Source organism: Wolffia australiana, chromosome 2, assembly GCF_029677425.1.
Source record: "Wolffia australiana isolate 7733 chromosome 2, ASM2967742v1".
Classification (NCBI taxonomy): Eukaryota; Viridiplantae; Streptophyta; class Magnoliopsida; order Alismatales; family Araceae; genus Wolffia; species Wolffia australiana.
In genome coordinates, this window is record NC_135836.1 from 13,589,688 (window position 1) to 13,599,924 (window position 10,237).

A 10,237-nucleotide genomic window follows, 5' to 3' on the forward strand; every position below is an offset into this window, starting at 1 on the left:
ACATCCTTTCTTGTCCTTAATTTCTAAATCAAATTCCTGTAATAAGAGCACCCATCTAATTAATCTAGGCTTAGCCTCCTTCTTCGCTAATAAGTACCTAATAGCTGCATGATCAGAGAAAACAGTAACTTTACTACCTAATAAATAAGACCTAAACTTTTCTAATGCAAAGATGATTGCCAGCAGCTCTTTCTCTGTAGTTGTGTAATTCAATTGTGCGTCGACTAAAGTTCTGCTGGCATAGTATATGACCACTGGTTTCTTATAGATTCTTTGGCCTAACACTGCTCCTACAGCAAAATCAGAAGCATCATACATCAGTTCAAAAGGAAGGGGGCAATCAGGCCCTTGCAAGATAGGCATTCACTAAGGCTTCTTTAAAAGTGTAAAATGCAGTCTTAGCTTCTAGTGTTAGTTCAAACTCATTATTCTTAGACGATAAAAGATTAGTAAGGGGTTTAGAAATTTTAGCAAAATCCATAATAAAGCGTCCATAGAAACCAGCGTGGCCAAGAAAACCTCTAAGGTTTTTTAGGTTGGTTGGAGGTGGAAGGCCCTGGATGATTTCGATCGTGGCCTTGTCTACTTCCAGTCCACGGTTGCTTACCATGTGACCCAGCACCACCCCCTCTTGCACCATGAAATGAGATTTTTCCCAACTTAGTACGAGGTTGGAATCAATGCATCTCTTTAATACTTTGGTGAGACTTAAGAGGCAGTTTTCATATGTAGATCCAAAGACAGAAAAATCATCCATGAAAATTTCTAAGCATTCTCCCACTAGATCAGAGAATAAGGCGTTCATGCATCTTTGGAATGTGGCAGGGGCATTACATAACCCAAAAGGCATATGCCTAAAGGCGTATGCCCCTACAGGACTGGTGAAGGTCGTCTTCTCTTGATCTTCAGGGTGAATGTTTACTTGGTTGTATCCTGAATATCCATCAAGAAAACAAAAGAATTGCTGCCCGGATAGTTTTTCCAAGATTTGGTCCATGAAGGGTAGTGGGTAATGATCCTTCTTGGTGGCCTTGTTTAGCTTCCTATAGTCGATGCAGACCCTCCATCCTATGGTTAGCCGCTTCTGCACTTCCTCTCCTTTTTCGTTCACTTCTACAGTCACTCCGGACTTCTTCAGTACCATGTGAACGGGACTCACCCATCTACTATCGGATATGGCATATATGATTCCGGCATTTAGCCATTTCAGTATTTCCTTCTCAAGTACTTCTCTCATGTAACGGCATTGAGCCTCCTTTGATGTTCTGTACAAGGTCTAGATTCCTCCTCCAAAAATATCCTATGTTCAAGATTGAAGAAGGAATACCTCGTATGTCATCAAACGTCCACCCTGGTGCTTTCTTATGATCTCTAAGTACCTTGAGTAGATCATCTTCTTGTTTTTGGGTAAGTGATGAAGATATAATCACAGGTAAGGTTTTCATGGTGTCCAAGTATGCATATTTGAGGGAGGATGGTAGAGATTTTAACTCTAGATTGACTTCGACCGACGGAGTAGCTGTAATTTCATCTTCTAAAGTTCGCTCGTCTACACAAGATAAATATTCCTTCATCACCTCAACCTCTCCTTCATCCTCTGTACAAAGTTTTAGTTCTTCATTGTTCCCTAAGGGGCACTTCATCATTTTTGATATGTCAATTTGTACTCTCTCCTTCCCAATCTTAAATTCTACAGTCCCCTTCTCCCAATCCATGATCGTCCTTGTCGATACTAAGAATGGTCTTCCTAGAGTGATAGGAGCTAAACTAATATTCCCTGATATTTTTACGCCAGTCACTATGAAATCTACAGGGATTTCACAGTTTTCTAAAGTGATCATGACACCAGTCAACCTCCCTTCAGGTTGCCTAACAGTTCCATCAGCTAGGAGCAAGTCCATATGGATTTCCTCTAATTCCCCAAATCCATATTCCTCGTATAAAGCTGTCGGAATGATGCTTATGCTTGCTTCGGTATCTAATAAAACTTTGGAGAAAGTTTTTCCTCCAATTTCACATGTAATCAATGGAGCTCCTGGATCCCTCATCTTGATAGGGATAGCATTCAGAATACTAGAGGCATTTTCTGAAAGTTTCACCACTTCTCTCGGCTTCCTACTAGTGCAAGAATCCTTAAGATATTTCTTCAAGGAAGGCGCACACCTAAGCATATCTTCTACAGTCACGGTCATGGTGGCTTGTTTAAAGTTTTCTAGCAACCTACTTTCATAGTCATAAACAGGTTTTCTCCTATTTAGAGCAGAGGGGTAAGGAACATCTTGAGCATGAGTGGAAGGTAGAGGTTCCTTCTCATAGGAAGGTTCCCCTTTTTCACTACCTTGCTCCTTTTCCTCCTTGAATTCTCTACAGAATTCTGATAAGGATCCTGAAGTTCTTTCCCACTTCTCAATTTTGAGATTGCTAGAACTTCAAGATCTTCCTTATTTATCTCTTCGTGAATAGAATGTTCTACGTGAAGTAAATTGCATTGATTAATCATCGGTGGAGTAGGGAATCTACTAGCTTGACAGTTATGTTCTAAGTGCTTGCCTTGAGGTTCGGCAGTTCCAGGCCTTAGGCTCTCCAGCAGCTTCCTTGTCTGCTCTTGAGACTCCAGCATTTGCTTTGTTTGAAACTCCATCATCACCTGCATCCGCATCTCCATCTCCGCTCTCAACTTCTGATTCTGCTTTTCTATCATGTCTGAAATAACCGGGGTTAGAGCAGAAAAATCTGGTTGAGTTTGGGATGGAACCTGGTAAGGTTGCTGAGGTCTTGGTTGAAACTGGTGTTTTTGCTGAAATTGAGATTGAAATGGAGACTTGCTGCCTTGGTTAAAGCCCTCTCCACTTTGGAAATTTTTTATCTTTTGTCCAGTCCATGGTTGTTGTTGTTGATTGAAGGCCTTCACTTCCTCCTCCATGGACTGGCAAGCTCCATCTTCATGATCTCTGCTGAAATAGAGAGAGCAGATTTTAGCTTTTATGATAGGAGAATTATTGAGGAAAACATTCCTCAATGTGGAGGTGAGCTCCTCGAATTTCTGATTGGTCTCCTTGAGGCCTGCATGCAGCTCCACCTCCTTAGCATTCACCTGCAGCACTACTGCCCTCTTTGGCTGCACATTTCTCCCATTCTGATTTGCTCCAATCTCCTGCAGATCAATTTCTGCAACTCTCTCCAAAATATCAAAAACCTCATCTTCATATGCAGTGTAAAAAGTTCCACCGGTGGCTAAGTTCACCTTATTTTTCATGAAATCTGAAAGAGATTCATTAAAAATTTGGGCTAATTGACAGTTTTCAATTCCATGATGAGGACATTTCCTCACCAGGTCATTGAATCTCTCCCAGGCTTCACTACACGCTTCGCCTTCATGGGGGTGGAAATTATGAATTTCTCTTCTATAAAAATGGGTTTTGGAGAGAGGGTAAAATTTCTGCAGAAACTTTCCATACATCTCATCCCAAGAGTTGAAGGTAATTCCTAAATTACGATACCAAGAGAAAGCTTTATCTTTTAAAGTTAGAGGAAAATACTTCATTTTTAAAATCTCTGTAGATAATCTTGGCACGTTTTGTGAAGAACACCTAATGTGGAAATCATCTAAAAATTCTAAGGGTTTTTGTGCAGAATGTCCATTAAATTCAGGTAAAGATTGTGATGGCGAGGACGCCAATGCATCAGCCTGGGACACGTCACCGCAGGCAGTCGGGGTCAACACAGACGTTACGGATCCAAAGATGAAGTCAACAGAAGTCAACCCACCTCGGTCAACAGGAGTCAACGAAGAAGTCAACACGCCACAACCGTCGTCCGCCACGTCACCACCCGCGCACGTCTCCACGCGCGTCATGACACGACGCCAAAGGCAGATCCACAACTGCCCTTTGGCGTGACGTGATGCACGCTTTCTTGCGCCTTATTTTCTAGTTATTTTCTCTTTCCTCCAAGGCCTATATAAGGTCATTTGTTTCAAGAACTCATTAGGCAATCATAATTCAAGAATTGAGTTTTCTTTCTAACTCTTCTTGGAGGATTGCCCTACCCTCATCTTGCCCTAACCTTCCCCGCTGCCGCTGCCGTCGTCATCACCGCTGCCGCCGCCGCCGCCACCGCCGCGCTGCCGCCGTCGTCATCACCGCGCGCCGCAGCGCGGTCACATGCGCCGTGACCGCACGCCACCGCGTGCCATCCCCGCGCGCCGCCGTGCGCCGCCGTGCGCCTCCGTACGCCGCGGTCGCGCGGCGCTGCGCGCCGTCGGCGGCGCCTCAAGCCGCGCGCGCTCGTGCGCTCGGGCGCGCTCCGCCGCACTCCGCGCGCGCGCAGGCGCTCCGCGCGCTCCGCGCCCGCGCGCGCTGCTCCGTGCTGCTCCGTGCGCTCCGCGCACCTTCGCGCCCGCGCGTCCGCTTCATAATGTCAACCAGGGCCGGACAACGCCCGAGCGCCTGTTCGGTATCACGCCGCCGCGTCGCGAGCAGAATTACTTGCAGCCTCTACACGCACTACGGTGCTGAGGTATACCTGAACCCTGTGGTGTCGACGTGTTCTCCGCTCAGTATTTTCTCGGGAAGTTTCCACCGCCGTCAGAATTAGACTTGGATTTCCTCTTCTTCTCTCCTTTTCTCGAGTGTTTCTTCGCGACGTGAATTCGAGGTATTGATTTCGGTGCTTAGGCATCGTCGCGGTGGGGGAAGACAGTACTCCCGCCCTCGATAAGGGTCGGAGCTGCACCACCCGATTTCATCGGTTTTAAGTCCGAGAATCGAACGTGATTTCTGTGGATTGTTTTATCCCTTACCCATTCGTACCCATAGCCTCGTCATCCGCCCTAAATCGTCCATCCCATAGTCGTCCTACGTCAAATTGGTATCAGAGCCTAACCTGTCGCCCAGCCATTTCCGCCAACGTAGACGTCTTCATTCATCATTTGTCAGTCCCCTTGCATGCATTTGCGTTCAGGCAAACGAGTTCCCACTCCGATGACAGACCAACCCCAAGACGGTCGTGAGGTGTCAGCCCCTATCCATGAGTTGGCGTCACCCACTCCACCGTCCTCTTCTCGCATGGACGTTGATCGTATACTAGACGCTTTCCATGATGGTTTTCGTGATATGAATACACGAATGACCAACATGGACAACCGTCTAAGTAGTTCGATCGACGCGGTGAGCGACCGAACTCAACAACTCGAAAATAGAGGCCCGGATCGTTTTCGCCGTGATCGTGAGAACCACTACCCACCTGATCCTAGAGCTCGAGATCGTGATAGGAATCATCGTTACGTTGATGATCCTATACGTCCCGATGATAGATCTGGAAGTCGAAACCAGAACCGTCTCGAACATGACGATATGATTCCTCCGGATACCCGTACTCCAGTTCGTGATAGGAATCGTCGCGACGATTACTATCCACCGGAGCCTAGGACCCCAAGCCAGGATAAGAATCATCCTTTGCGGAACGATCCCTACCCTCCCTTGGAGAGAGCGGTGCCGCGATGGAAATCGTCCACTACGAGACGATTACCATCCACCGGAGGGGAGGATCCCAGAGCGAGATAGGAATCATCCCCCTCGGAATGATCCTTATCCGCCTGATGATAGACATCGCGGGTGGAACGGGAGTCGTCCGGACAGGAACGATCCTTTTCCACCCGAAGTGGTGGTTCCTCCTCGCGATCACCGTCGTGCGGATCACGACAACCACTGGCAGCAGATTCAACGTAGCGTCAAAGTCGATGTCCCATACTACGAGGGATCTAGAGACCCTAAAGACTATCTCGATTGGGAGTCAAAATTGAATAGCTATTTCAAGTGGTACAATATGTTAGAGTGGCAGAAAGTCCAGTACGCCGAGATGAGATTAGGAGGACAAGCCAAAATCTTTTGGGAAAACCTTGAATTTTCGATTTATAACCGCCGTGAGCCGCCCATCGATACTTGGCCTCAAATGAAGGACAAACTCAGAGAAAAATATGTACCACTAGCTTACTTAGACAACCTCTTAGACCAGTGGCATAAACTACAACAGGGTAGACGTCCGGTCTCCGAGTACATCACCCAATTTGAGGAGTTTTACATGAGGTGTCGTGTTGAGGAGAACCCAGCGTTGTTATTTCTCGCTGGACAGGTCTCAACCCGTACCTTGAGACGGAACTTCTAGTCCGTAAAGCCACTACGTTAGAACAGGCCTACCAGATCGTAGAAGACCTAGAGCTGTGTCAGAACTTACATCATTCTCCTGTGTATCATCGCCCTGCTCTCACCGATCGGCCCCCTTTATCTACTCCTTATGCCAACCGTGCAATCCAGCGTCAACCTCCCTTAGCTCTTCCAGCACCACCACTACCACCTCTCTCAGCTCCGCCACTTCCAGCTCCCGGGCTCCTACCCTACCCGCACTCCATCCGAACACCGTCCCCGCTCCGACTCAATCATTTCCTACCCGACAACTCGTAGCTCACCGTCCCTCGAGTCCACCGCAAGGGCCCTTCCTCAATCCAACTCTTCACAACTCGGTCCTTCTGGCTTGACTTGTTTTAAATGCCAAGGTCGAGGTCATAGAGCTTCCCAATGCCCCTCTCGAGCCTTGCACATTGGACAGGAACCCTTCGAAAGCGAGCCTACCTTAGATGAGCCATCCCTAGAGGAAGAGGAATATAGAGTAGAGAGCCATGTTGTTGATGATTTTGTGCTTGATGATGGATTAGTGAGCTTTATTGGCATCACAGATTGCCCCCCATCTCTTCCTCGTCATGACCCATCTATATCAGTTAGAGGAATTGTCCGTTGCAATCTTACTCAACCTACTACTGACAACCCTGCATTGAGGACGTCCATATTTTACACGTATTTCAAAATTGGTGATAAGATGTGTAAGACGATTGTAGATAGTGGTAGCTGTATTAACGCTGCCTCCGACGTTATGACTTCGCGTTTGGGACTACCGCTGATTGATCACCTCACCCCTACTTTGTTTCGTGGATTGATGCTACCTCTATCCCTGTGAAAAACCAATGTCGTCTCCCTTGAAGGTCCAATCCTATGAAGATGAGATTTTATGCGATGTTCTACCCATGAAGGTGGGCAGCATTATCCTCGCCGCCCTTGGCTGTATGATAACGATGTACACCTCTATGGTCGGAGTAATACTTGTTCTTTCATCCATCAGGGCAAGAAATTCACATGGCATCCCTACACTCATAACCCGCAAAGGGCCGTCTCGAAATCTACTTCCATAGGCTTGTGTGTTATTAGTGGATCCCAATTTCAAAAGAGCTTGATAGTGAAATGACTATGTGTTTAGCCATGATTCCTGATCACTCCCCCGAGGACTCCTCTACTCCACCCCATGAGGTCTCTCAGCTTCTTGAGGAGTTCGCTAGTGTTTTCCCCAATGATTTACCCAATGACTTACCTCCAATGCGTGATATTCAGCACGCTATTGACTTTGTTCGGGGTCATCGTTACCCAACCTTCCCCACTCCCGTATGGATCCCACGCAGTACAAGGACCGCCAACGTCAAGTCCACGACCTCTTGGACACGGGATTCATTCAAGAGAGCCTCAGTCCTTGTGCCGTCCCTGCACTACTAGCTCCCAAAAAGGACGGAGTTGGCGCATGTGCATCAATAGTAGAGCCATCAACAAGATTACTGTCAAGTATAGATTTCCCATTCCTCGCATCGACGATATGTTTGATATGATGGCAGGTTCGACAGTTTTCTCCAAAATTGATCTTAAGAGCGGTTATCACCAAGTTCAGATCCGACCGGAGACGAATGGAAAACAGCCTTTAAGATCAAAGATGGACTTTATGAGTGGAAGGTTATGCCCTTTGGGTTGTCCAATGCACCTAGCACTTTTCAGCGATTGATGAACCACATACTCAGACCGTTCATAGGAAATTTTGTGGTTGTTTATTTTGATGATATCCTTATCTATAGCATATCCACGCCATATCATCTCCAACACATTCGCTTAGTTTGTGAAGTCTTAAAACCGAGCAGTTGTACGCTCACCCAAAAAAATGTTCTTTCCTTGTTAGTCATGTTTCTTTCTTAGGTTTCATCCTCTCTGGTCAAGGTGTATCCGTCGATCCGGCCAAAATTGATGCCATCACCCAGTGGCCAACACCTAGAAGTGTGCATGATGTTCGTAGTTTTCATGGTCTAGCAACATTCTATCGTCGCTTCATATCCAACTTTAGCACCATCATGGCACCCTTGACTGAATGTCTTAAGGGAACTCATTTTGAATGGACTATAGAAGCTCAAAGATCCTTTGAGGAGATCAAACGTAGAATGACTCAAGCCCCAATTCTTCGACTACCTGATTTTGATAAAGTATTTGAGGTTGCTTGTGATGCTTCGGGATTAGGAATTGGTGGGGTCCTGAGTCAGGAGAATCATCCCATCGCCTTCTTTAGTGAAAAGTTAAATGATGCTAAGCTCAAATATTCTACCTATGACAAAGAATTTTATGCGATCGTCCAATCTTTACGTTATTGGCGTCATTACCTACTCTCCAAAGAATTTGTCCTCTACTCTGATCACGAAGCCCTTAAGTATCTCCATTCCCAGCAGAAGTTAAATTCGCGGCACATTAAATGGGTTGAGTTTATTCAATCATATACCTTTGTCCTCAAACACAAGAGGGGTGTAGAGAACCGAGTCGCGGATGCTTTGAGTCGAAGGGTCCATTTGCTGAATGTTATGAAGGTTGAGGTTATTGGATTTGATCACATGAAGGACCTGTACCCTGATTGCCCTGATTTTGCTCCCATTTTGCTGACTTTAGGCAAGAACCAGAATTCTGCTAACCAAGACTATCTCTTAGAAAACGGATTCTTATTTTATGATCGACGCCTTTGCATCCCACGCTCCTCTCTTAGGGACTTTCTCGTATGGGAAACACATGCTGGAGGCCTTAGTGGTCATTTTGGGAGAGACAAAACCATCGCAATGGTTGAGCATCGATTCTACTGGCCCTCCCTTAGACGAGACGTGGCTAATATAGTGTCCCGATGTCGTGTGTGTGCTCTCGCAAACAGGTCAAGCAGAATACTGGGCTCTACACTCCATTACCAGTTCCTCAAAAACCGTGGGAGGATGTGAGCATCGACTTTGTGCTAGGGCTTCTGGGCGAACAAGCGCCATGATTCCATCATGGTGGTTGTGGATCGTTCTCAAAATGGCTCATTTTATTCCTTGTTTTAAAACGTCTGATGCTTCTCATGTTGCTCAATTGTTTTTCAATGAAGTAGTTCGTCTCCATGGACTTCCAAAGAGCATAGTGTCAGACAGAGATGTCCGATTCACTAGCTACTTTTGGAAGACTCTTTGGCATCTTTTGGGAACAAAGCTTAAATTCTCTACAGCCTTCCACCCCCAAACTGATGGACACACCGAGGTCGTTAATAGGAGCCTCGGCAACCTATTACGATCATTGGTAGGAGACAACCTCAAGTCTTGGGATTCTGTCATTTCGCGTGCCGAATTTGCTTATAACGCATCAGTTAACCGTACTACCGGTATGAGTCCATTTGAAATAGTGCATGGTCACCTTCCACGTACCCCTACCGACCTCATACCAATGTTACCGCATGCTAGAGTCTCAGATGACGGTCATGAATTTGCGCATCATATTAGAAGTCTGCATGAGGAAATCCGTACACGCATCACCCATAGTAATGCCTCATATAAACAATCCGCAGATTTGCACCGTCGTTTTCGTGAATTTAAAGAAGGTGATATGCTGATGGTGCGGATTAGGCCGGAGAGATTTTCTTCCAAGCGGGCTACTAAGCTTCATGCTCGTAGTGCCGGGCCGTTTCCGATCCTCAAACGAGTTGGGGAAAATGCCTATGCCGTTGACATACCCTCTTCGTGGGGAATAAGCACTACTTTCAATATCTCAGATTTAGTTGCCTTTAAAGCCCCACCTCCTTCGTCTGATAGCCATGTTCTACCCGTGGACTTTCTGGTGAGCGAGTTTGACTTGTCCACTCCCCCGTCTCTACCTTCTGACTGGCATGAAATCATCGAGGAAATACTAGACGAAGTAATCACCGTCAGCAAAGGTGGAATGGTGCGGAAGTTTCTTGTTCGTTGGCAGGGCAAAGCGTCGATGGAGGACACGTGGATCACGGAGGACGACTTGGCTCGCCTGCGCCCAGACTTGGTCAGGCCCCTGGAGCTCTCAGCTGCTTACTCGACAGAGTCGAGTTCTTCGCA

The 10,237-nt window shown here is 46.6% G+C and overlaps 1 non-coding gene across 1 annotated transcript; it reads left to right on the forward strand.

Moving 5' to 3' along the window:
• The first annotated feature begins 3,305 nt into the window (after window positions 1-3,305).
• Window positions 3,306-3,414, forward strand: LOC144700320 (small nucleolar RNA R71). Its single transcript, XR_013580702.1, has one exon. It is a non-coding gene; the product is annotated as a small nucleolar RNA R71 (small nucleolar RNA).
• The last annotated feature ends 6,823 nt before the right edge of the window (window positions 3,415-10,237 follow it).